The 26,648-nt window shown below is 44.7% G+C and overlaps 1 protein-coding gene across 14 annotated transcripts in view; it reads right to left on the bottom strand.

Annotated features, from left to right (window-relative positions):
* The window catches only part of MBNL2 (muscleblind like splicing regulator 2), a 161,795-nt gene extending 143,915 nt beyond the window's left edge, over window positions 1–17,880 (bottom strand). For all 14 annotated transcript variants that reach the window (XM_024999890.2, XM_024999891.1, XM_024999895.1 and 11 more), the window contains exon 1: window positions 17,682–17,880. The gene's annotated coding sequence lies outside the window, so the exon portion shown is untranslated. The remainder of the gene's footprint in view (window positions 1–17,681) is intronic.
* Window positions 17,881–26,648: the final 8,768 nt, after the last annotated feature.

Below are 26,648 nucleotides of genomic sequence, written 5' to 3'. Positions count from 1 at the left end.
CAAACAGTTAATGGCTCTCTGCCACACTCTGAATAAAGCTCAGAATCCACAGCGTGGCATTCAGGGTCCTTCAAACATTTTAGCTGTGCCCCCATGAGTACTTCCTGGACTCTGCCCCCTGCTCCGTGGACACCAGCCTGGGTGCTCCCCGAATGCATGCACCACGGTCTGGCCCTTCCTTCATACGCCCATTAGAGGCTGTCTCCTCCAGGAAGCCTTCCCTGACTCACTTGGACAACAGCTAATCTCCTGGAAAAGCACCTTATACCTCCTATGTGGCACAGATTACCTTGATAGTGACGATTTATTTCTGTATCTTATCTGTTATTCTAGAGCATAAATTCCACGAGAGAAAAGGAAATGAGGAACACTGAAGATCTTGACCTTGCACACAGAATCTTTTTCTCTGCAAATTTTTCTGTCGCCAAGAAAACTTCACTCAGTAAAACACGTTTGCCCTGGCCCAACAGATGAAGACTAAATTAACAGTGATCCGCTCTCTCCCCCTGACACTGGGGCTTTCACGGTGTGTAGAGTACTTTTGGTTACCTTGTTTTGCCAGGTCGTCACAAAAGCCCCAAGATGTGGCCTGGTGATCTTGATTTATGCCAACCAGGAGACCAAAGGTCCAAGTGACCTGGTAACTCCTGTTCATCTTAACTAAGTAAGGGAACCCAGGATTCTGACTCATGTTAACAATCCGCAAGCTCTGGATCCTGGCTACCCTCAGCCACCCTTATTTATCTGCACTCCCTCGAAAGGGCAAAGGGCACTGTCATCTGTGGTCTCCAGGGTGTCCCTTTCTTCCACTAGTCTTGACTAACAAATAAGATTTTTTAAAAAGTCCTTGAAGCAAAACTTTCATGTGTTTGTAAAAAAAGTAAAAACAGGGAGAGAAAAGTAGCTGTTATGTGTGCCATGACAAAGTGGTCTTTTGATTACGATTTCCATCATGATTATCATCGTTATTATTCACCAAGGATTTCAAGTTTGCATGTGAAGGATTAACTTCCACTGCCTAAGGAGTAAGACATTATATGGCTTCATGGTTCTTGTTATTAGTGGAGATGGAGCCCCATCTCGGAAGTTCAGAAATTTAGAAGCGAAACAGGTAAGGTGGGGAGTGTGTGTTAGTTGCTCAGTCATGTCTGACTCTTTGTGACCTATGGACTGTAGCCTGCCAGGTTCCTCTGTCCATGGGATTCTCCAAGCAAGAATACTGCAGTGGGTTGCCATTCCCTTCTCCAGGGGATCTTCCCGACCCACGGATCGAACCAGATCTCCTGCATTGCAGGCAGATTCTTTACCATCTGAGCCACCAGGGAAGCCCAAGGTGGGGAGATATGACTGGAAATAAAAGAAGGAAATAGGGGGACCTTCTGACTAGTTCTCCCTTTAGAACAGTGCCAGGCAACCAGCTACATTTAAAACTTTCTTCCTAAAGGCAGGAAAGACCAAAAGACCGCACCCCTTATCCTAAGTGTCCAGCTTGCTGGATTTCCATCAGCTGAGCACACTGGCTAATGCACACCCAGACTGAGCAATAACTCCTAGCAGGACCCTGGATACTCCTCTGGCTTCCCTTCCCATCATACCTTGCTTTCCACAAAGGGTGAGCCCTCTCCCTTGCTAGTCACGTCTAACTAGCTGGCTACAGCCGAAGTCAACCCTTCGACTGTTCTGGCCAGGACAGCGTGTGTTTTTTGAGAAACCTTTTAATGGGGACTTCCCTGGCGATTCAGTGGCTAAGACTCCGCTCTCCCAATGCAGGGGGACCAGGTCCGTTTCCTGGTCAGGGAATTAGATCCCACATGCCCCAACTAAAAAGGTCTCACATGCTGCAATGAAGATTAAAGAACCCACGTGTTGCGACTAAGACCTGGTGCAGCCAAATAAATAAATACTTTTAAAAAAAGAGAGAGACCTTTTCTGGCAGCAATTGCCATTTCAAAGCCAAAAAAAAAAAAAAAATAGTGTGTGTGAGGGAGTAATTTTGTGTGTAGGAGAAAAGTGTTTCTAATTTTCAATCCTGAAAATGTGAGGGGAAGAAGGAAGATGTGAAGGAGGGAATAAGTCGGTAGATGCAGCCTCTCTGCTTTCCCCATTAGAGGCTGGACGCCTTCCAGCGACGTGCCATTTTGAGAAAGGAAGCACACAGCATCGCCCGTCCCTACCTGCTGGGGCAGGTCGGCTCCCCCTTCCCAAGCCTTTGGATTCATGGCTAGGTCTCCGATCATTATTTCCTCGCACAATATTCACAGGAAGCCTGATACTGTATTGAACATATGGTTTTCATTTTTTTTTTTTCCCCAGTTTTGAAGCAGAGAACAAGATGGAGAGTGTCACAAACCTAACTCAAGGATTTGCTGGTTCTGCCAAACTGTGTAAGGGGAAACTAATTCCAGGCTAATGCCCGTCCTGTGCTGAAGATTCGGGAGGCCTGGGAGGACCCACTGACCGAGAACTGCTGACCTGATAAAGTACGTGGGCCATGTCAGAGCTTCTCGGTGACTTTCTGTGCTAAAGGAAAGGATCAGAACTTCAAACAAAGATCCGCAGCCGCAAAACAATTAACTCAAGACCCAACATGTATCTGGCTAAGGGGATGGATATTAACTTGAGGATCCACGATATTTGAATCGCAACCTTCCCCAGTCTCACATCTTGCGTGGTTGGCCCGTCGGTGTTGCCAAAAATCACCCCTCCCCTCAAAATGAATTTCTCTGATCAATTATTTAGTGTGGTCTGGGTTATACAACATCAGCTTCACCCTGAGGGGGAACAAATTTCATGCTCCCTCGTGGCCAGCTGGAAAATTTGCAGTTTCAATTAAAAAGGCAAATTTTCAGTGTGGCAAAGACGGTTGGCTGAGTTTAAAGGACATTAATGAAACTAGTAGTTAAAAAAAAAAAAAGCAACGTTGCGATGGAGCAGGAACCCAGGGACCTTCAGGTTAAATATCAACCTGGGAATTTTCCTAAGAAAAACTGGCAGGCTTATCTCCCCTCAAGTTTTAAAGTCTTAGAACAGGCCCTCTCTGGGCTTTCTCTAGATGAAGCCTGGTCAGTTCATCGGGAAAATGGTTTACCAATCTCCCCCCTTCTCTTTATTTGCTTAGGGCGGCCCTGAGTAGGCCTGGGCAGAACGGAGGGAGAAAATCTTTCCCGGTTTCTCCTGTTCTAGGAAGGAGGGCGGGTTAGTACAGCCTGCTGTCGACGGGAGCTGGGATTAATTAGTTCCTTCGGTGACCTTGGCATCTACTGAAGGCTGAGTGTGTGTCGAAGCCGCTAAGGACTGTGCTGAGAGCTGCAGAGGAACTTGGGAGGGCTCGGAGCTACTGCTAAAATGATCACCTTTCTGTTGTGCCAAAGATGAACACAGCAAAACACAATCCCAAAGCAGGTACTTTACCTCTGAAAAGTGCCTCAGTGTGGTTGTCAAACTGTATATCCGTCATTCTATCATCTAGCAATCGATCTAGACCTATCTATCTATCTATATACCCTAATCTATAGCTATTTGTATATACATGTATCTATATTTTTATCTACCTATCTCTTCTGTGTATATAAATATTAATCTATATCTATAACCATCCATCTATATATATATCCCTAAATCTATATCTATCTGTATCTGTATCTTTATTAATCTATATCCAGATCAAGGTGTGTGTGTGTGTGTGTGTGTGTGCGCTTAGTCGCTCAGTCGTGTCCTACTCTTTGCGACCCCATGGACTGTGGCCTGCCAGACTCCTTTGTTCATGGGATTCTCCAGGCAAGAAAACTGGAGTGGGTTGTCATTTCCTTCTCCAGGGGATCTTCCCGACCCAGTGATTGAACCTCGGTCTCCAGCACTGCAGGCAGATTCTTTACCATCTGAGCCATCAGGGAAGCCCCATCTAGATTAATAGATGTGATGTATTATATAGATCATATGAGTGTATTATCTATATATTAATCTAAATATATCATCTATCTCTTATCTATATCTATTTATCAATCATTCTATGGGTAGTTTTGCAGGTCAATGCCCAGGAACTTGCCTGCTATTTCAGGAGGTGGCTAAAGCCTCCCGTTGGAACGGAAGTCAATTTTCAATCATTCCAAGCCACTGGGGAAGCTGTCTGTCCCTCCCCCATATAGCCCCTACCCATCAGTTTTTCTCCACTACACTCAGGCCTGAACAGAGCCTGAGGGAACATGGAAAACCCCACCCCTTCCTCTCCTACAGCTGGTTCAAGGTTCAAGTATAACAGCGATAAGGGTCACCAATGCGACAAAGCTGCCAGGAACACTGCGAGTCTTAGGTTGCATAAATAGAAGTATCATTTCCTGAAAATAATCGGCAGTGCTAACTGCTCCTATCGGAGGAAGCTTGCTTGTTGTCTTTAAGTACATGAAGGGGCTCGCCTGCTGACGGGGTATTTGACTCTCTGGGGGTATCCCAAAGGCCTGAACATGGCCTGAGCAGTGGAGGGCTTGGGGAGTCACATCGCATTTCAGCACAGGGAAGGTATTTTATAATGAAATGTGGTCTGCATGCATCATGGGGTCGTGATTGTCGAGACGGATGAGCAGCAGTCGGGCAGCACCGTGGTGGAGGGTAGACAGAAATCCCACCAACTCCTTCCCACGGGGCACCCCCACTACTTTTCATCTGACGTTTGTGGTTCTGTCAGTTGGGAGGCTCTTAGAATCAGGGGCGGTCTGCAAAGATGCTCCACCGACTCTCACCTGTCTCCCTTTGGTTCCCCCTTCCCATACCTGAGCACCCAGAGGAACAAAGACAGAAGCAGCAGGTCACAGAAAGCAAAGAGTTAAAAAAGGGCAAAGCTCTGTGTGGGTCCCACAGCCCCAGAGGCCGCCAGTCCCTTTGATCCTGCCTCTTAATTGCAGCTTAGTTGCAACAGGGGACTTTGAAGAAAAGAAACAAGGAAACTCTGGAGATAGGGTTTGTTTTGTTTCCTGAGGGGATGGTCTTTGTGGTGGCTGCCAGGAAGCTGATACTGCAGGGTTCAAATGATGGGCTTCCTGAGGTGGTAAATAAACCATCCTTTTCCCCAGGTGAGAGCCAGGTGTGACCAGAACCCCAGAGACTTGGGGCCTCCGTGTGCCATTTAGTGGGGATGCCAGGTACAACCTTGGCAGGGAGAAGAGGCCACGGGTTGGCTCAGGAGCCCACAGAGCAAGAGAGGAGAGCCTGCCACGTGAGGATGGTCAGGAGACGCAGCCAGAGAGGAGGACCACGCGTCCTTGCTGGAGAACGGGTGACCCGTGTGAGTGGAACAGCCCTGCCTGGGAACGGGGACATTGATAGAAAGGCAAAGGGTCTTCCAGGTCCTCACAGCATCACTGATTCAAGGGACATGAACTTGGGTGAACTCCGGGGGATGGTGAGGAACGTCCATGGGGTCGCAAAGAGTCGGACACGACTTGGCGACTGAACAACAAGTGCAGATGGTAAAGCCGCAACAACACAAAGCATCTCACTTCTGTACAGACCTCGCCACTGCATGTGATCGAGACAGCGTCTACAGGGCACCTCGGCCGAGGCCTTTCCTTACGCTTCTTCCACCGCACATGCGCACACAGACACGGCGGAAACTCGGGGTGAGGAAGAGGGCCACTCTTCACAGCGCGTCACGGAGACGATGCTCCAGCGTCCTGGGTGGTTTCCCAGGTCCTCCGTGAGGAGGAATTCGCGGCTAACGCTGAACTCATGCCCGAGCAGCCTGCCAGGACTTGCTTGTTTGCGTGTTAACTTAACCGTTCAGTGAATTCTGCTAACGGTTCATGCAAAAGTGAGAGAAATTTTTCTAAAGCAAATCCCTTTTCTGTTGCTACCCCCCGAGGAAGCGCCGTCGGAAAAGGTCTGGGTGTTTGGGGAAGCGCCAACTGGACTGTCGGCCTTGCTCTGTCGCTTGTTCCTGTGTGACCTTGGCAAAGAACTCAGCCTCCTGGGACTTCATTCTCTTCATAAAAAGGTTTAACTGACTTGATACACATAAAGCTCTCAGCAGAGGGCTTGGCATATAGTAGGCACTCAATAAACTCAATAAAGACGTGGTGCCTTTTGGCCCTAAAAGGTTATTGGGTAAATTAAAAATGCATAAAAGTACTGGCCATCTGTGTGTGGATTAAATGGGCAGTTGGGCAGGGCAGACTTCCTCTAAATCAGGTTAGCGGGACTCCTGGCCCAGGAAAGAGGAGGCCCCAGGCTGAACAAACAGAAAAATGAAGCCCTCAAGGGCAGGAAAGAAAGGCGGACATGAAACAAGGCCTCAGACTGTCCACGGTCAGGCCTGGATGTTCACTGAAGCCACCACCTAAGACAGCTGCCATCTCACTTAATGTCTTTACTCATCGCACACAACTTCAGAACTAGCATTTTTTAAATGTGATGTTAACTGCACATAACACTTCCTCTATACTCTTTCTGTTCTTTGGAGGAAGAACCAGCATTATCTTAAGGGAAATGCTGAGTTGCTCAGGGGTCCCCAGACTGATCCACTAAGGCTGTCGGACCTACAGGCTCCAGCTCTGACCACCATCAAGAGGAAAAAGTCTATGGCTGATTTTGAACACGGATATTTGGTAGGAAAAAAAAATCTCTGGAGCAGACGTGTAAACAGACACACCAGCCTTCCCTGGAGGCGGTGAGTAAATCTCCTAGGGAACTGGTGAGAGTCTGTGTCCACAAAGAAGAGACAGCCATCGCGGGCACGGGGGCCATCCACAGACATCGGCTGCTGTGACCACAGAGATGCTAGAAATCCCGAAAGGCCACCTTCACAGCCTGGACCACAGCAGCATCGTGGCCAGCCTCGTGGGAAAGACTCAACCTTGGCTCCAGTCTGAGCCCGGGCAGTCTGGCAAGGCCTCCTGTGTGGAGAAGGCAGGTCCTGGCCCTCAGCCCTGCAGAGGCTCCATGAAAACCATCTCAGACCCAGAAATCCGCCACCGTCGACGTCTATGCCAGCAAAGTGCTCTAGAGCCTTTGGGACGAGTAATGAGGGTCATCTTCCTCACCCGGGAGTTTGTTAGGCATGCAGAATCTCGATCCCCGCCCCGGACTGACTGGATCAGACACTGCCGTTTCACTTAGATCCCCAAGGAAATGCTGTGTACATGAAGGTCTGAGGAGTGTTGCTCTGGCTTCCTCACCGTAGGCACGTGGGTACCGTCTCATTTTCTTTAACATAGTCCTTATGGCGGATTCAACTGAGACCTTGGAGCCAGGAATGAATGGACCCTGGGTCTTCGACAACAGGGAGCCTAGTGTCCAGTGGTATCTCCAATCACTCTGGAATTACTGTCCTAACCAATTAGACCCTCAAAATGTATATTTTGAGATATAGATGCATACATGTTGATAACTGTCGGTTTTAAATGCTTTCTTTTGATTATTAGTGAAGACCCACGCTTTAAATACTCAAGTATTTGTGCGTGTGTATGTTGTTTTTGTTGCTCAGTTGCTAACTGAGCTAAAGAGTATATGCCTCTTTGCAACCCCATGGACTCAGCATGCTAGGCTTCCCTGTCCTTCACTCTCTCCCTGAGTTTGCGCAAATTCATGTCCATTGAGTTGCTGATGCTATCTAACTATCTCAGCCCAATGTGAAGAGCTGAGTCATTGGAAAAGACCCTGATGCTGGGAAAGATTGAAGGCAAGGGTGATAAGAGGGTGGCAGAGGATGATATATATAAGATATAAATGATATATATGCAATATGATATACATGAGATATAAGATATATGAGATATGATATATGTACGTGTGTGTGTGTGTGTGTGTGTGTAACAGGAGATTCTCTTTATCCATCTGGTGTTCTATCGCTCTCACCACAGCAGTGAACTGATATTTGCCTCCAGGAGGAACATGGCCTGAGCACTCAAGACAGAGAGGGTAACTATGGCAGGATAATGTGACGGGAGCCATGGAGGCTATGCTTAACAGTCTTGGTGACTCATTTTTCATAGACAGTCTTGCTCCTTTGTGGGTACTTGTTTTCGTGGTTCTTTGCTACCTCTTATTCTCTTCTGGGCCCTGGCAGTCTCCCCAAGGCTCATCCTTGGTCATCAGCCTGCCTCCACTGATGCTCCCTTCTTCTTGGACCTGGTGAGCACTCCTGGCCCCCACAGTGGCTTCCATACAGGTGTGTCTTAGTTTACATTTGCAGCCTGGTGCCTGAGCTTTTCTCCATTTTATGTTGTCAGATGTCTATGGATGACCCACTTGGGTGACCCATCATTAGCTAAGACACCATGATCAGGACTCAAAACTCATCCTCTCTCCCTCTCCTGACCCCATTCCCACTGACTGGCCCCCTTTCCCATCTATCCCCATTTTCTGTTAGGATCCCACAGATATTTCTCCTGCCAGAAACTCCAATGTTGTTTTGGCTCTTCTAAGCTGTCACCAGTCTCTGCTATTTTTCCTTCAAGACACCTTTTAGATTTGCCCTTTCCCCTCCATTCTCCCACTGCCATTCTAATCCAACTCCTTTACCACATGACGTCTGAAATACTGCAGAAGTTTTCTAGCCAGTGGCATCACTTGTTATAAATTTTCTAACCTCTGACCTGATTTTACAAGCTCAGTGCAATCCTTATAAAGCATTAGATGTGATGTTAACAAAAATGAAACTCCTCCACATGGCTCTTTGAAAAGTGAAAGTAAAAATGTTAGTCACTCAGCTGTGTCCAACTCTTTGGGACCCCATGTACTGTAGCCCACCAGGTTCCTGTGTCCATGGAATTCTCCAGGCAAGAATACTAGAGTGGGTTGCCATTCCCTTTCCAGGTCTCCTGCATTGCAGGTAAATTCTTTACCATCTGAGTCACCACAGGGCTCTTTAGTTCTTCCATATTCTGATTTTCCCTGACTCCATCTAAACTAATTTCTGGGTGGGAGGAATTGTGAGATTGGGATTGACATATATATATACTATTGATACTACGTATAAAGTAGACAACTAGTAATTAGCCTCCAATTAAAATAAATAAATTTATATTAAAAAAAAGTAGACAACTAATGAGAACCTACTGTATAGCACAGGGAACTCTATTCAATGCTCTGTGTTGATCTAAATGGGAAGGAAATCTAAAAAAGAGTGCACATATGTTTCAGTTGTTCAGTTCAGTTCAGTCGCTCAGTCGTGTCCAACTCTTTGTGACCCCATGAATCGCAGCATGCCAGGCCTCCCTGTCCATCACCAACTCCCGGAGTTCACTCAAACTCACGTCCATCAAGTTGGTGATGCCATCCGGCCATCTCATCCTCTGTCGTCCCCTTCTCCTCCTGCCCCCAATCCCTCCCAGCATCAGAGTCTTTTCCAATGAGTCAACTCTTCACATGAGGTGGCCAAAGTACTGGAGTTTCAGCTCCAGTCCTTCCAAAGAACACACAGGACTTATCCCCTTTAGAATGGACTGGTTGGATCTCCTTGCATATATGTATAGATATAGCTGATTCACTTTGCTGCACAGCAGAAACACAACACTGTAAAGCAACTACACTCCAATAAAAATTAGTCAAAAAATAAACCTATTTCCCCTACTCCCCGATATTTAATACCTGTTCTTCAAAGTTCAGTTCTATACTGGCCCTCACACCAAGCTGTTCCTCCTTGAAATAATCTTCCTTCCTCTAATTCTGACTACTGCCCACTCCAGACTTTTTGGATTACATCCCACTAGTGGCGCTAGAGGTAAAGAACCCATGTGCCAATGCAGGAGACATGAGGTGTGCGTTCAGTCTTTGGGTTGGGAAGATCCCCTGGAGGAAGGTATGGAAATCCATTCCAGTATTCTTGCCTGGAGAATTCCATGGACAGAGGAGCCTGGTGGGCTATAGTCCATGGGGGTCATAGAGTCGGACATGACTGAAACCACTTAGCACCCAAGCATGCCACCCCACAGAAAAATACTTCTGTGCAGGAACAACCATTATAAGGTTATCTACTTATTTAAAAATGTTATACTTGCATAATAATATTAATATGTTACATACATTATGAAACATACATGGAAATTAACATTTTAAAAGGATGAGCTAAATAATATATAAGATGCTAAGTTCAACTGCTTCCTTTCCTCACCTAGTGAATGATCTGACCCTAGGCTTGGGGAGTAGACATCCCATTTTGGAAATACTGATCTAGACAAAGTATATCTATTCAGAGCCAGAGGACATATCTCTTCTCCTTGAAGTCTCATCTCCAGCCCAAAAGCAGTTCTACATTCCTGAACTCCCAGAAAATTTAAAATTATAAGTAGTAAATCATTGGGAGAAGGCAATGGCACCCCACTCCAGTACTCTTGCCTGAAAAATCCTGGACAGAGGAGCCTGGTAGGCTGCAGTCCATGGGGTCGCTAATAGTCGGACACGACTGAGCGACTTCACTTTCACTTTTCACTTTCATGCATTGGAGAAGGAAATGGCAACCCACTCCAGTGTTCTTGCCTGGAGAATCCCAGGGATGGGGGAGCCTGGTGGGCTGCCATCTATGGGGTCGCACAGAGTCGGACGTGAATGAAGCGACGCAGCAGCAGCAGCAGTAAATCATTGATATAATATATACTTCACCAATACTTTTTAGTTGATTAATTGGAGCTTGCATCTGAGATGCCAGAAATTTATAGATTTTTGCAAACAATTCCATATCTTAATTAAAAACACACTATCTTCCCCAAAATTGCTTGGGTTGGGCTCTAGTCCACATCATTACATCCACTGCAAGAAAAATCCAAGTCAGACTGCAGTGTAATTTCATTTAAAGACTATTTTATCTCATTAAATATCATTTGCACAGATCCCCATAGTTTTGAGGATCAACTTTTCCATTTTTTGGTTAGTGAGATTTTTTAACACATGGCTTAACCTCAATTAACTGAAAACTCAAATTCGGTTTTTAATTTATAAGATGGGGACAAAAGGGGACAAAAGGCCATTAAAAGATATGACAAGCATAAAAACAGAAATGATATATGATGTAAGATACTGCTAGTGTTACCATACCCAGTATTTAGGTATCGTAAACTATGTAAAGTATATCTGAGATTTCTAAAATAATAAACCTTCTTTCACCTTGAGCTTTCATTTCTTTCTGCAAATTATTTTTATCTTCTCAATCTTAACTGCTCAGATGGAAAACATAGCGCTGTCTCTCTATAGGACTCGGAGGTATGATCGGGTCTGAGTTTAAATCTTGGCTCCACCAAATACTAGCTGTGGGATCACTGGTGTGTTACAGAACCTTTCGGAACTTCTACTGGTCAGCGTTAACTTCGAAGTTCGTGCGTGCGTGCCAAATCACTTCAGCTGTGTCTGACTCTGTGACACCATGGACTGTAGCCTGCCAGGCTCCTCTGTCCATGGGGATTCTCCAGGCAAGAATACTGGGTGGGTTGCCATTTCCTGCTCCAGGGAATCTTCCCGGCCCAGGGATCAAATACACATCTCTTACATCTCCTGCATTGGCAGATGGGTTCTTACTGGGTGCCACGTGGGAAGCCCTAACTTTGTGGGGATAACATTAATCCGTGGGCTTCCTTTAAGGTTCAAAATACCCAAGATATGTGTGTAAAACAGCTTATAACACTTGCCACTAAAATATTAATTTCTGCCCCCACCCCTTTAACAGGCTTAAGAGAACTCAATGAGATGCTCTCATAAGAAAATGGAATACTCTGAATTTTGGTTTCATTGCTGACTTTGGTTCTTTCCTGACGTGTAAGCCATTTACAACGATTTTGTGAATTTTATGTTCTAGAACACCTTCCTGCCAGTCATAGCCAGGCTCGCGCTGCTACTGTGTGACTGGGTTGGGGCGTGCAGCCAGGGTAGGGTTTTGTTCCCTAATGCCTTCTGAGCAGTCAGAGCTGGGAAAACGAAGCCAACCATCCGCCCCTCCTGTTCCGTGGCCACACCTGGCTGCCTACTGTACTAGTTATAAACGCCCTTGTCTGTGAAAGCATCTGAGGACAGGAGAAAGAGACGTGCACACATGTTCCAGGGGCACTTGTAAGTTTTTCCTGTTCTTCAAAATTCAAATCAATTAATCACTGAAAAAAAAAATCAGTGAATAAAAGTTTTAAAAATCTGGTTTATAACTCATCTCCGCCAGAAGCTTTACCTAGCATGTCCCCACAGGAGTGCTCTAATTTTAGGCTCCCAGTTTCTAAACCTAGATATGAACTGTCAATTGAAATAAAGTCTGTGAAAGACCTTTGTAGAAGGTACGGAAGTGTACATAGGCTAACCATTCTTCTGAAGGTATCTGTGCTGATCTACGTGGCTCAGTGCTAAAGAATCCAATGCAGGAGAGGCAGAAGATGCAGGTTTGATCCCTGGGTCGGGAAGATTCCCCTCAGAAGGAAATGGCAACCCATTTCAATCCTCTTGCCTGGGAAATCCCATGGACAGAGGAGCCTGGTGGGCTACAGTCCATGGGGTTGCAGAGTCGGACACGACTGAGCGACTGAGAACTATTTTTATCTTATTTGTAAATGTCTTGTTTCCCAGTGAGGATGGGCTGCACGCTGCTCAGGCCCGGGGACCTGCACCCTCTTTGGTGTCTCCTGATTCTTCCTGCTGTCCTCTGAGGTGGCTGAGTTGGTAAAAATCCACCTGCAATGCAGGAGACCCTGGTTCGATTCCTGGGGTTGAGAAGATCCGCTGGAGAAGGGATAGGCTACCCACTCCAGTGTTCTTGGACCTTCCTTATGGCTCAGCTGGTAAAGAATCCGCTGCAATGCGGGAGACCTGGGTCTGATCCCTGGGCTGGGAAGATTCCCTGGAGAAGAGAAAAGCTACCCACTTCAGTATTCTGGTATGGAGAATTCCATGGGGTCGAAGAGAGTCGGACATCACTGAGCAACTTCCACTTTCACTTTGACTGCCCTAAAGTTTTTCGGTGGCATCCAGCTTGCCTCGATGTTGCTAGACCTTAGAACCTGCCTATGTGCCTGCCAGGACCCATTGCTAAAAAGAATTCTTGAGGCTCACTTACACTCTCTTCTTCTAGCTCTTCCCAAACTGGGTTCCTTCCCTCACAGCTTGTCAGTGCCCAGAGAATTTACATTAATTTTGATGTTAGGGTGAAAAACAAAACCAAACCAAAATTTTGTGTTTAAAAAGGAAATTGATTTCTTTTTTAAGTACCTGTGCTTTTTTTTTAAAAAGAACAGGGTGAGGGGTATGGAATTTTAACTCTCCAGGGTCAGGAATCAGGTTTCCCGGCTGGTATGGGAACAGTGAGAGCTCAGCCACCCTGAGGCTCAGAAGTGTGGGAGAGGGGCTAGGATTTCCTCTGGTTGATTGACGGTTGAGGCTTTCAGATGACGAGCCCATGTTCCCCAGTCGTTTGGAGGCTGACTCTCAGCTTGCTGAGACTTGGGCGATTGCTCTCAGTGGCCTAGTATTTTGGATTTGGATGGCAGCATTCCTGTATGCCTGTTCCTCATCTTACATTATTATGTGTTATTTAAACAATATTATGCTGAGAAATACAGCAGAAGTGAAGAAATTACAGATAGATATTTAAAACTCAAAATTCCTTCTCTTAATCCTCCCCCAAACACCAAAACTGTCTCAAAACCTACAATTAACGTCTGATGGTTAACAATGTGAAATTAACATTACCCAATAAAGTTATTATTAAAGTCTTTGAAACTTACAATTTTGCATCGCTTCTTTCTGTTCTGTATTTTGCACCTACTCGGAGGCAGGTATTAGGTAATTGACTTGTTCTAAGCAAACAGCAAAAGCCAGAGGAGCCAAGAGGTGTTTAATAAACACTTGTTGACTGATTGATGGAACACACCGACCCAGGATCTCGAAGACAATGCATTCTTTGTCTGTGCACTAAGGTAACATCGGTGGGTCCGTTTTTATTATCAAGCATTTCTGCCACATTGAAGGGAGCAAGCCAGCCAAAAACTTAACCATCAGCAACGTGGCTCCTGCTTGCAGAAGAAATTCTCTGGTTTCTTTCACACCTGTGTTCACTCTCAGCAACAGAGCCGGGCCCAGCTTTGGCTCAACAATGCTGAGCTATGGAGGCACACGCCTGACGCAGACCAGCCGTGACACCACCCTGGGCTTCTCACCATGAATATCATCGCAGCCATAAGTAACCGTTTGCGCATATTTAAAAAAATCCAACAAAAAACAAACAAAAGAAACAACTACACTGAGTAACAATACTGGAGGAAAAAAAACAGTACTGCAACTAATTTACAAAGCCCCACTAAGTCTTACCTGCCTCCTTCTTCTGCAAGAAAGCAGAGCATGAAGTACCAAGTTTTCTGTTCCACACGTGCACATCTATGCCCACCTGGTTCATTTCAGAAAGGATGCCAGGGCACGTGACATCTTTACGTCTCTTCACAGCCACTTCTCTTTCTTTGCTGGGCCTTCAGGTTGGGCTCAGGCAGATTTTACAAGAGGTCAGTGTCCGGGCCCCTGTGCTGCTCTGCCCCCAAGCTCTGCACTCATCTGGCCTGATGTTGGACATCCAGCTTTCTGGGGACTTTGCTACAGGCTGACATTGGTGCCTCCCACCTTTCCACAACAGCCCTCACCCACCCAACCCCGCCCACCTGCTCCCCAAAGAAGGCAGCTCTCTCTGCCTGATACGACAACCGCAATGGCTTGTGACCCACCAGCTCTTCTGCGCTGTACCTGGAGCTTCTCAAGACCCCAAACTCTTGTTTTTACAACCAACATACCCTGCAGGCTTCCCACCTCTTCAGTAATCAGCATCCTTTACCACTTTCCATGGGAGCCACCTCCTTCTATGTCGACGATATGTTTTGTCATTTTGGAAAATGTAAACAAACCAGTATTAGTCTAGTTGACATACAATACCCATCTTTTCTTGTTATCAGCAGGAAGAAAGGAAGAGAACACACACAAGCATGAGCCTCATCCGTCCCCCATAAGGAATTCTCTTCAACCCAATACCTAAAACCTCTTCTCCCAGTTCTTGCTTGGAATCGTGAGTACCTGATCTCGAGTCTCTATGGCACGCCCCGAGCACGACTGGCTGGTAGCCATGTGATATTGATTTGTTTTTACCATAGCAACAGCAAATTAAAACAACTCGCAGGCAGAAGGCAGGCTGTTAACCAGGGACGCTATACAACCAGTAGATTTCACAAGCGTATTTTTCTCCCCTCCTCTCATTTTCTCACTTGCACACATTTCATACCCAAGTCAGAGCAAAAAGAGCACTAAATGCTTTGGGTACTACAAGGCCTGTGTCTGAAAGGATCTGGTTTGCATAGCTTCTAGTAATATTGCACAAGATCAAAGGAGAACACGCACACAAGTGATCTCTGATTTTCTTGGAAATTGTATGTCGTGGTCTGAGGATGAATATCCCTAGAAAATTTACGTGAACATGAAGTAGAGTGAAGGGTTCTGTATCCATGACTATGTATCTTAACACTGTAAGGTATTTTCCACAGTTTCATTCATAGGGTGGTTTTATCCCTTTTAACTGGCTCACTGTGTCAAGAGACAAACAACTTTTTTTTTTTTTTTGGATGCAAGGTCAAGGTCTCTCAAAATGCTAGAAGCATAAAGGAAAGTGTAGCAAGTATTAATCAATTCTATTAAGGGAGAGAAAAAACTGAGATGGGTGCTTGTTAGAGGCTACACAACCCAAGCAGTCCAAAGAGGGTGCAAACTAGGGCTGGGAACTCCCCAGAACTCCAGGCTGTTCTGATGGAAATTCCTTCCCCGAAAGGCTCCCTATTAAAAACTAACCATCCCTGGATCGCTGTGACCAAGGCTGCCACTTGTGACACGGGGCGAAGAGCCTGCCGTGCCGGACTGCCCTTCCCTGGGTCCATCGACACTAGGGCACGGTGATCTTTCTACCAGAGGAGCTGTTCCCACCATCACTGCCAGCCGTGAACTTGGTGGCATAGCCTGGGTCCTAAAGAGTGGCCCCGGGGGAAGCTGGCAACGGGGCCCCTGGGTGGTGATGTCCGCCCAGGTGCCAAGAGACAGACTGCGCTGAGGGGACCGAGGCCTGAAGCAGAGCCAGTCCACTCCCCGCCACAGCCGGAGCCCTGCAGACAAACGACCTGCCTGATGTGAGGAGGCAGGTAGGAGAAGATGCCCTATTTCTGCTGGAGAATCGGTTCGGGTTTTAGAAAGGACGGGAAAATGAAGACATAACTCAAGACCTGCCAAGGAAGAGTCCGAACGTTCCTAGCCAGGACATAAAGAAATATTCCTCTCCACGAGCTTGAATAAAAGAACACACAGCAGAAAATAGTTGGGAGATGACGTCAGAAGTTCTGGGCGAGTGTCCTGCACTTCTCCTTGAAAGTAAAAACAGTGGGTCTAGAAGAATCTACGTGGCATTGCCCTTATTTAAATGAGGACTTCCACTGCTCCTTACAAAACAGACAAGCTGGCTGAAGAAACTTCATCTTATTTAGAGGCTCTAAGAACCTCTTTATTATTATTTTTACTTTATTATCCTCACAATGCACATATTACTCAATCAACAAATATCTTTCCACTTAACCTTTGTCTTTTTCAAAAGCCAGCGGTGTTTCTTGAAGAACATTCACCATGGTAGTGGTTAGGCTAGTCAATTTTTTTTTTCTTCGCTTCAGTGCTTGCTAACTATTCTAAAAATGTTACACATTTATTGTAAACATATGCTTCCGAGGCCTAACAAAAAAGCACAGTTTCCTCATGCCTGGCAGAAATTTAAAACGGAAAAGGGCAGAAAGAATTCTTTAACAAATATATCCTTTCCTTCTCTTGGGCCAAGTGTGTTAAAAATAAATCTTCTCCATCATTTCTCACTGCTGCTTCTCGGCAAGAAAGTTGATATGGTTCAGCACAGTGAAAACACAGCTTTAAAAAGCTAGCCTGCCCTCATTAAATTATTCTGCTGGCTGTGTGTTCTCATTAAAAATGCATAAAGATCAGATAATTGCAGTAAGCATTATTAACCCAGCTTTACTTTTGAATATAATGGTTCCACTTTTAAGCTGGAAACAAAGGCTCAGACATGCCAGAAAAAGAAATGTAAACATTGAACTACAGTATCGAAAACTTGTCAGAAAGCTACCTCTAGCTGGCTTGTTAAAATGTGCTTTTGAAACTCAATTAAAAGCCATGGCATTGGAGAGCTAGGTAGGTCCCTAATATCCCATAAGTCGATGTATTTTTTCTTTAAAAAACATTTCATCGATAATTATTTACCAGGAAGTTCCCCCCCGCCCCCCACCCCTTAATCACGAGTCTGTTTTCAAATCTTACGATCAACGTAAACTTTATTTATTCGGGAGCTAACTATGGCAGTCTGAAAAAATTTTTTTCTAGAACCAGAAGAAGGCCCCCCAAGAATTCAAATGGTTTCTGTTGAGTAATCAATGGTCCTATTCTTTGAAATAAAAACTCGTTTTATGCTTCACCCCAAACAGGCGGCAGAGATTCACGCTTGGCCATTTCTTTTTTTTTTTTTTCCAAATCAAAACGTTACGTAAAACTCCAGGGTCCCCCCCTGCAAGTATTTCATTTGAATTAGTGGAACCCGGTTTCCCTGGCTTCCTGAAGCAACACACACGGAATGCAGCATACTGCAGCAAACTCTTCAAACATTCAGGGGGAAAAAAAAAGGAGAGGCGGGGGGACGATTTCCCTACCTTGTTTAGCTCTGTCTCTCCTTCTCCGTTACAGTAACCCCAGGAACATCTGGTAGAATCAAGCGGCCGCGGTTTCTTCGCTGCATCCTGAGGAAGAAATTTCCATGTAAATAGTTCTCATTCCCTGCTTATTGTACTCTGGGAGCCGTCTGCCGTATCTGGAAAATTTTGCCTTCAGATGATGAAGCAAAGACAGTCTAAACTCTGTTGCTGTAAGCTGCAGCCCTTCCTTCCGACAAATCCCTCCCCGCCGCGGGCAGCCAATCGCCAGCCAGCTCGTCAGCGCTGCTCGTCTGAACCGGGCCCTCATAGGGTGACTGACGCAGCAACACAGCACTTGCGGTGTGTGAAAACAGTGCATCCATACTGATGAAAGAGGAATTTCCCTCTCGCAAGAAAGCAGTCAGAGCCCCCAGACAAAGTGGCACATCATTGGCAGAGCGGAGAGAGGGGGTAGCTCCCCGAGAACACCCTTGAAGCCTAGCCAGCCCAGAGCCCGCGGTGGCACCGTCAATACTTTGGAAAACACAAAACTCGGGCAGATTCAGGAGACCTCCAGGTTGTCCATGAAACTGAAGTCGTTATCCCATTGGACAAAGCATCTATCTATCTATCTATCTATCTGTCTAAATATCTATCTATCTATCTATCTGTCTAAATATCTATCTGTATTTTTAAAGGCAAACAATTCCGTGTCTGCCATGGAAATGAATACACCTTGCAAAACATTTGCATCTGATTTTCACTAGTGAGGAGGAACGTGTTAACCCAAGTGCATAGTCAAAGTCAAAACAGGCTTGTGTCTTGCACACAGGTTTCCTGTATGACAGCTGTTACGGCAGTGGTTAATTACTGGAGCCCATATACCTTTTCTCTAAGTTTTCACACTCCTGGGGACCCTCAATGAAGGAATTCTGAACAATAGAATTGGTATCTCTGCTTCACCCTTGGCAGGCCCCCCCGAGAGGATTAGTTGTGCCGTCACCTGACGCTAAGGTTCCTCACGCACCACTTGATAAATACGGTGCATTGGTTCATATTGTCATCAATGAAGCAACCATTAACCAGAGGATGTTTACTGAGGAACACACTTGTCACGTGATCCTGGGGCACCATCAGGTGCGACCCCACAAAGGATAATGTGGAGGTGCTGAAGTTCCCTGAGATAAAGCAAAAAAGGAACAGAAAGGTTAGTAAAGTTTATTTATTTATCTTCCCCAGTCAGTGTTACTCTGTTTATATATATATATGGTGTTTAGAAAACACAAAAAGCATACATTTTCCTTCCACTAAACACAACATTTTGAATTTTGGGGGAAAACCTGTGTTATGATTACAAAGCTAGGCCAAGGCAGGAACAAAGCCCCATTCGTCTGAAAGGTTGAATCCTTGGCATTATTGTTTATAAGTGATTGTTCGCTGCATCTGTAATGAAGTGACAGTTGGAGTGGAATGTAATGGTTTCTTTTGATTTCACCAATTTCATTTAAAAATCACAATATTTCATAATGGCTTGTAGGTTGTTTCTTTTAATAGAATACCATACTTTATTCCCCTCGAATCTTATACTTATCGTTTCATCCCAGTGTAAATCCATCATATACATAACTTGGCTATCATCTACTATAATTTTTCTAGAAATTTAAATGATCTCTGTGGTTGAACAGGTAAACCACTATTTTAAAATATCCTTAGTATCATGCTGCATGTAAATGGAATATCACAGGTTTATGGATATCCCCCTCCTGACCCCCCTCGGATTATGACTTTAAAACTATCTTTCCCTTGATTCCAATCCAGAAAGTTTAGTCTTCTTTGACTCACTCTTCTATTTTCATTCCGTGAAACTAAATCTGGTTGATTTTTTTCCTTCTAGCTAGTTCACAGCTCTGACCTATTACCCAGCTAATACAAATGCTAATAAGCTGGCTTCTGAGATTCAAGCCTGCCCATGTTCACACTCCCCAGTTGCCAGACAGGTTTTCCAAAGTCATGTGGTGTCATGTTCCTTTCATAGTCAAGTCTTCTCTCTATAAAATCCAAATGACTGACTTTCAAGGTCCTTCATAATCTGGGCCCTCCCTTTCTACCCAACTTTTTCTGAGCTGTTTTTCTAAGTACTTTCTGGTGGAGTCATGCCTGAGTCTCCATGGCTCCTAGAACCCATCTACAAACCTGACTCCCCAGAGCTTCACTCAACAAAATCTCCCCCAGCCTTTAGACCTCTGCGTGCATCCTCTTTCTTCTCTGATGGTTTCCCTGCTCACATCGTCTTCTCTGATGTTCTCCTGTAAAAGCAATCTGTCCTGTTGCTATTACCAGACCATTAAACCCTTAGTGATGAGCTGACCTTTCCATCTCAGAAGGCTTGGCTTGATAGTATATTAATTGTTACTGTAGGTAAAGTGTCTATACCGTGGCTGGCACATGATAAACACTAACTGATAGCTCTTCTTATCTTAATTTCTATATTGTTCATTGCATGTAGCAAGATGCCATGGACAAACTTGCTGACTTCATGATTCGTATCTCAAGAATTGATATCATTTCCATCCAATTGCACCAGCCAAGAATATGGCAGTCATTCTTGACCCTCCTCTCCCCAACCACTATATGAAATCTATCATCAAAGCTTGTCAAGTTTCAGTCAATCAGATCAGTCGCTCAGTCATGTCCGACTCTTTGCGACCCCATGGACTGCAGTACTCCAGGCTTCCCTGTACATCAACTCCAGGAACTTGCTCAAACTCACGTCCATTGAATTGGTGATACCATCCAACCATCTTGTCCTCTGTTGTCCCCTTCTCCTTGTGCCTTCAATCTTTCCCAGCATCAGGGACTTTGCCAATGAGTCAGTTCTTCACACCAGGTGGCCAAAATATTGGAGCTTCAGCTTAATTGTCAAGTTTAGCACCTAAATATTTTGAAATGTTTCACTCTGCTCCATCTCCACCAGTGCAACTTTGTCCCAACTCTCAATGTTCTTCATCATGACTAGTGAAATAGCTTCTTAGAGGGTATCCTGCATATATTCTTAATCCCTTCAATCCCTCTTCTTCACAATCAGCTAGAATAAGAATTTTAAAATAGAATTCTAATTATTCCATATTCGTTTGCTTAAAAAACTTTACTACACACTGAACTGTGTCCCCACCCCCGAAATTCATATGTTGAAGCCCTAAGCCCCAGTGTGATGGCATTTGCTGATGAAACCTTTGGGTGGTAATTTGGTCATGGGGCTTCCTTGGTGGCTCAGACGGTAAAGAATTTGCCTGCAATGCAGGAGACCCAGGCTCAATCCCTGGGTCTGGAAGATCCCCTGGAGAAGGGAATGGCAAACCACTCTAGTATTCTTGCCTGTAGAATTCCATGGACAGGGGAGTGTGGCTGGCTGCAGTCCATGGGATCTCAAAGAATCGGACACAACTGAGCAACTAACACTTTCTTTTGCTTAGGTCATGAGGGTGGGGCCCACATGATGGGATTAGTGTCCTCATAAGAAAAGCCATCATGGAGAAAGATCTTTCTGCTCTCTTTCTCTCTCTCTTTCAGCCAACTGAGGACACAACAAGAAAGCTGTCAGAAAGAGAGCTCTCACCAGAACCCAAACATGCTGGCACGCTGATTTCAGATTTCCAGCCTTTGGTACAGTGAAAAAATTAATTTATGTTGTTTAAGCTACCAGTCTGCATAGTATTTGATTATGGCTGCTTGGACTGACTAATCTAACCTTTGAACCCTTTGGAGTTGCTCTTAGGAAGAGATGACAATTCTCAAAATGGCCCACAAGGTCTTGAGCTATCCAGCTCTTGCCTACCTCACCAGCCTAACCAGAGGCCATTTCTTCAGGGAACCCTTCCCCAAACCCCCAAGATGAGCTCAGGTCCACCTGTTGTTTTCTCTAGCTCTAGAGCAGTGCTTTTCAAATTTAATACGCATGTAAATTCCCCCCAGGGATCTTGTTAACATGCATATCCTAGTTCAGTAGTTTTTAGGTAGATACTAAGCATTGCTAACAAGCTCCCAGGTGATGCTGCTGCTGCTGCTGCTGGTCCATGGACTATTCTTTGAGTAGCAAGACTTTATAGATCTTGTTCACCTTATAGCACTTTTTACAGGACGCAGTGATCCATTTCTTTGGTTAATTGCTTAAGATCTATCTTCTCAACCAGCTTGTCAGTGTCAGAGTCATCACTGCCTCTCCAGCATCTAAGCTAGAATGTGCCTGGCACAGAAGAGGAGAGTATCAGTAAGAACTGTGTGTGGCATGAATGAACTGATCAATACAATGTACTGCAGATCCAAGCTGGACTTCTGTTTTTGTTTTTTTTCCTTTTTCTCCTCCTCCTCTGCTTTGTGCCTGATTTAAATCCCCATCACTTTTTGTCTGTTCTTCACCTCTCTGCCTCCAGTCTAGCCCCTCACTTCTCACTCTATTCACAACACCACAACCAAACTCATCTTTTAAAAACACAAATCGAATAATGACATTACTGCACAGTCTGTCAATGACTCCCTGTTACCATCAGATTATATCTTTTGACTAAGACTTGAGTAGATTCTCTCAACACTCCTCCCAAACTCACTTCCCTCCTATTCACATCTAACAAATTTTAATTTTATTTCCTAGACTGTGTTACTCCTCCTCCCCCTTTTTATGGCCTTGCCCCACGTCATTCAGGATCTTAATACCCAGACCAGGGATCAAACCTGCATGTCCTGAAGTGAAAGTATGGACTCTTAAGCACTGGACCCCCAGGGAAGTCCCTGCCCTCACTAATTTAGAGCCTGGATTTCTTCTGCATGAAACATATTTTATTCCTTTTGCTTTCATCAAATGTATTTCCATCCAACTTAATAAGTACATTAAATGTTGCTGGATGGAAACACATCATCCATCACCTCATGGATGTACTCATCACCTCTCCCAGGAAGCCTTTCCTGACCCCTGAAACATCCCTGACAATTTGACATTTTATTCTTCATAGCAATTATCACATCAATTAGCAATTAAATATGTCTTACTTGTTTATATACCTCACTAGTCTCTATGACAGAGAAGGCAATGCAACCCATTCCAGTACTCTTGCCTGGAAACTCCCATGGATGGAGGAGCCTGGTAGGCTAAAGTCCTTGGGGTTGCTAAGAGTCGGACACGACCAAGGAACTTCACTTTCACTTTTCACTTTCAAGCATTGGAGAAGGAAATGGCAACCCACTCCAGTGTTCCTGCCTGGAGAATCCCAGGGACGGGGGAGCCTGGCTGGCTGCCGTCTCTGGGGTTGCACAGAGTCGGACACGACTGAAGCGACTTAGCAGCAGCAGCAGCAGCAGTCTCTATGAGAGCCGTGACCATGTCTTTCTTACTCATTAGTTTATCCCAGTATCTAGAATATGTAGCAATATAATAGACATTTATTAATAGTTATCAAGTGGCTGAGGGCTTCCTAGGTGGCACTAGTGGTAAAGGACACCCCTGCCAGTGCAGGAGACATAAGAGATGCAGGTTCAATCCCTGAGTCACGAAGATCCCCTGGAGAAGGGCATAGCAACCCACTCCAGCATTCTTGCCTGGAGAATCCCATGGACAGAGGAGCCTGAGGGCTGTTTAATGGTTAAACGGATAAGCTTAAAAATGTGCTCAGTTGCTAAGTCGTGTCTGACGCTCTGCGACTCCCTGAACTGTAGCCCTCCAGTCTCCTCTACTGGAGTTGGTTGCCATTTCCTCCTCCAGGGACTTTTCCTGATCCAGGGGTCAAACCTGCATCTGCTGACTCTCCTGCACTGGTGTATTCTTTACCACTGAGCCACCTGGGAAGCCCAAGCTTGAAAATAGCACTAGTAATAAAGTGTCAAAGGCAAATTCAGGGTTCAAGCAAAAAAAAAAATGATAATGATAGAGACAATGGATTTGATCAATATATTAAAAAATATTTCTCTAGACAAGGGAAAGTTGAAATATTATAAAAGCAAAAAAAGCCACGTAGTTATGATCATCTTCTTTGTTGATACACCAGAGTTAGCAAGCTTAAAAGCAAGAGGAAAATTAATCTTTGATGATGTGCAAAGTGGAGGTGATTTCCATAGAAACAAAGCCTTCCTTCGAGTGGAAATGGATAGGTGTCCTAGAACAGGTGCAAGTGTTGAGTTTCCGGAAGAGATGGCTAGAAAGGAGAAGTTTGTTTACAGCAAGAGAGAAATGAGACAGGACGACAACTTGCAGATGGGCCACGTCCATGACAATTCAACCTCAGGGCACATTCCACTCTCAGGATAATATTTCTACTCTATATTTCCCTACTTAGTCCTTTAGTAGATACGGTTTTTATTTTCCTTTGGTAGGCTACCCACTCCAGAAGCCGATGAATGGGCTTCTCTGGTGGCTCAGATGGTTAAGTTCTTCTGCAACGCAGGAGACCTGGGTTCGACCCCTGGATTGGGAAGATCCCCTGGAGGAGGGTATGGGAACCCACTCCAGTATTCTTGCCTGGAGAATTCCATGGACAGAGCAGCCCAGCGGGCTACAGTCCATGGGGTAACAAAGAGTTGGACACAATAGAGCAACTAAGCACATTTTTACGTATAAATCCTATTGGAAGTTGTTTGAGGACACAGACCATGCATTTAAGTCCTGTTGTATCCTCTATACCGCCTAGCATGAAGTAGTGCTGAATTAATTTTGGTTGATGGATTTTTATTTATGAATCTGGAGAAAAGTTGCAGAATTAGAAGAAATGAATAGGTTTTTTTTAAAAAAACATGCAGGTTGTTGAAAATGCAGCAAGAAATAGAAACTTTGTTTTACAATTGTTAGAAAAAAATTATAGTGTTTTCAATTAAATTTATTACAAAAAATTCAACTGGTTCCTACATTTTCTCTGTAGGTCCAGGGGCAGTAGACTCTGGGAAAAATTAAAACTAATGCTTCTGGGTTAAAAAACATAAATTGCCTAAGGCAGGTAAATGAAATACTGTCTGAGAAATCCTTTGCATAGAACATTGCACATAAATGCTTCATATGTGTTAACTACAACTCTTATTACTACTGCTGTTATTATCATTATTTTTAATTTCTAGTATTCTAGCAAGATTTCGTTGAGGAGTCCATGTGGTTATGGACTAGAGACTTCTAACCTTTCTTGGTCTGTGGCAGTATTTTTTTCACTGTACCCCTGGGCCAAAGAAACGTCTGATTGTTCTATTTATTAACTAGGTCCTAACAACTTAGTGTTTAGGTTTTCACAAGTTTGTAGCTGACTGAAAAGTTACTAAAAAAGTTTGAAAGAAAAAACAATATTTTTATTTCATTCTTGAATAACCCTAATTATTTATTAACGAAATGTGAGTGCCTACTGGGCACTGCCTACAGTTCTCAAAGCTTGCAATAAGATTGAAAGCTGGTTTCCTGCTCCATATTGACTTCTGTGCAGCACTTGCTTTTCTTCTTAGCAACTGCTTAAAGTCTAACTTTGCAAAGATATATAATATCATTGAAAGGAATGGAGTGTGAGTCTAATATTGGAATTGAATTACCTTGAATTAATAGTTTGCACAGTGTCTGACAAATGTTGAATATGTCTGTGTTTCCCCTGGAAATATGAAATATCGCACGGAAGCCCCTGTGTTCACTGCAATCTCCCAGGGTGACTCATCGTTCAATTTGGGAGCCATGGCACTAAAGCAAGAGTTGAGATAGGTTAGCCAACATCACCTGTCCCCATGGGTTTTTTTTTTTTTTCCTTCTGGTGTGTCAGCTGTATCAGGCTTGTCCTGAGGTTCAAGGACATTTATAGTTGCAGAGACAAGGTCAGGACATGTCCATCCCCGAAACTGAGGGCTTTAAAAACAGACTTCTAAGAAGTGGGTGAACTTTATGGTCCTCAGAATTTCAGCTGCTTGTGGGTCAAAGGGAGAAAAATGCGTTGGATCAAAGAGGACGCTGATGTTCACAGGAAGAACTTGATAGTGACCAGTTACTCTTCAAAATGATGAATTCTGAAAACAAATGCAAAGAGGAAGAAACAATGAGTCTTTTTCCTATAATCTGTCTTCGATAAGACCACACACGTCTTTTGCAGCTCATCCCCATGGTTCTTCTAGGCCGGCTGTGAGATCACCATGCTTCCCTTCCATTTCCTGTTGTGTCCACCATAACTTGACCCTTCACTTATAAGAGAGGGTGAGTATTCTTAGACCTTGTCTCTACCTTCTTGTAGCCAAGTGGTATGCCTGACAGAAGAATCCTGCGGACCTGAAATTCCAGAGAAGGCTGGCAGGCTCCCCTGTTGGGTTACCTGAAAGAATTTCCCATCCATTACTCCTGCCCATCTTCTGAGTGAGGAATCAAGCTGGACTGGGGTTTAATAAGAACTGGATGGAAGGACATCTACGTACTTGGTTCTACTTCCCATTCTTTTCCATGGCACCTGCCACCTTTTGCCGTAATATATAATCTGCTTGATATTTATTGTTTATTGTCCATTTCCTCCACTAGGATGTAAGCACCCACAGGCAGGGAGCTTTTCCAGTTTTGTTCATCAGTATAGTCCAAGTGCCTATCACAGTACTTGACATGGGACTGATGATAAATATCCATTAGATAAATGAATAAAATATGAGAGGTCTGAAATGTGAGTAGGAAATTGTGCTTGAGACACAACCAGCAAAGTTGGAGTGGCACTTCCTGGGGTCCTTCCAAGGGTCATTAGTGAAAACCAGGGTTGAGTCAAGACCCATGACTGAGGGTGAAACTTTGTACCACCCAACAGTGTCATGTCCGACTCTTTGAGACCCCATAGGCTATAGCCTGCCAGGCTCCTCTGTCCATGGGAGTTCTCAGGAGAATACTGGAGTGGGTTGCCAGTTCCTCCTCCAGGGGATCTTCCTGACTCAGGAATCGAACCTGCATCTCCTGCACTGGCAGTTGGATTCTCTATGGACTGAGTCACCAGGGAATCCCCAACATCT

This window comes from Bos taurus, chromosome 12 (genome assembly GCF_002263795.3).
Source record: "Bos taurus isolate L1 Dominette 01449 registration number 42190680 breed Hereford chromosome 12, ARS-UCD2.0, whole genome shotgun sequence".
Taxonomy (NCBI): domain Eukaryota; kingdom Metazoa; phylum Chordata; class Mammalia; order Artiodactyla; family Bovidae; genus Bos; species Bos taurus.
Note: the sequence above shows the minus strand (reverse complement) of the source record. Positions and strands in the feature narration are given on the sequence as shown.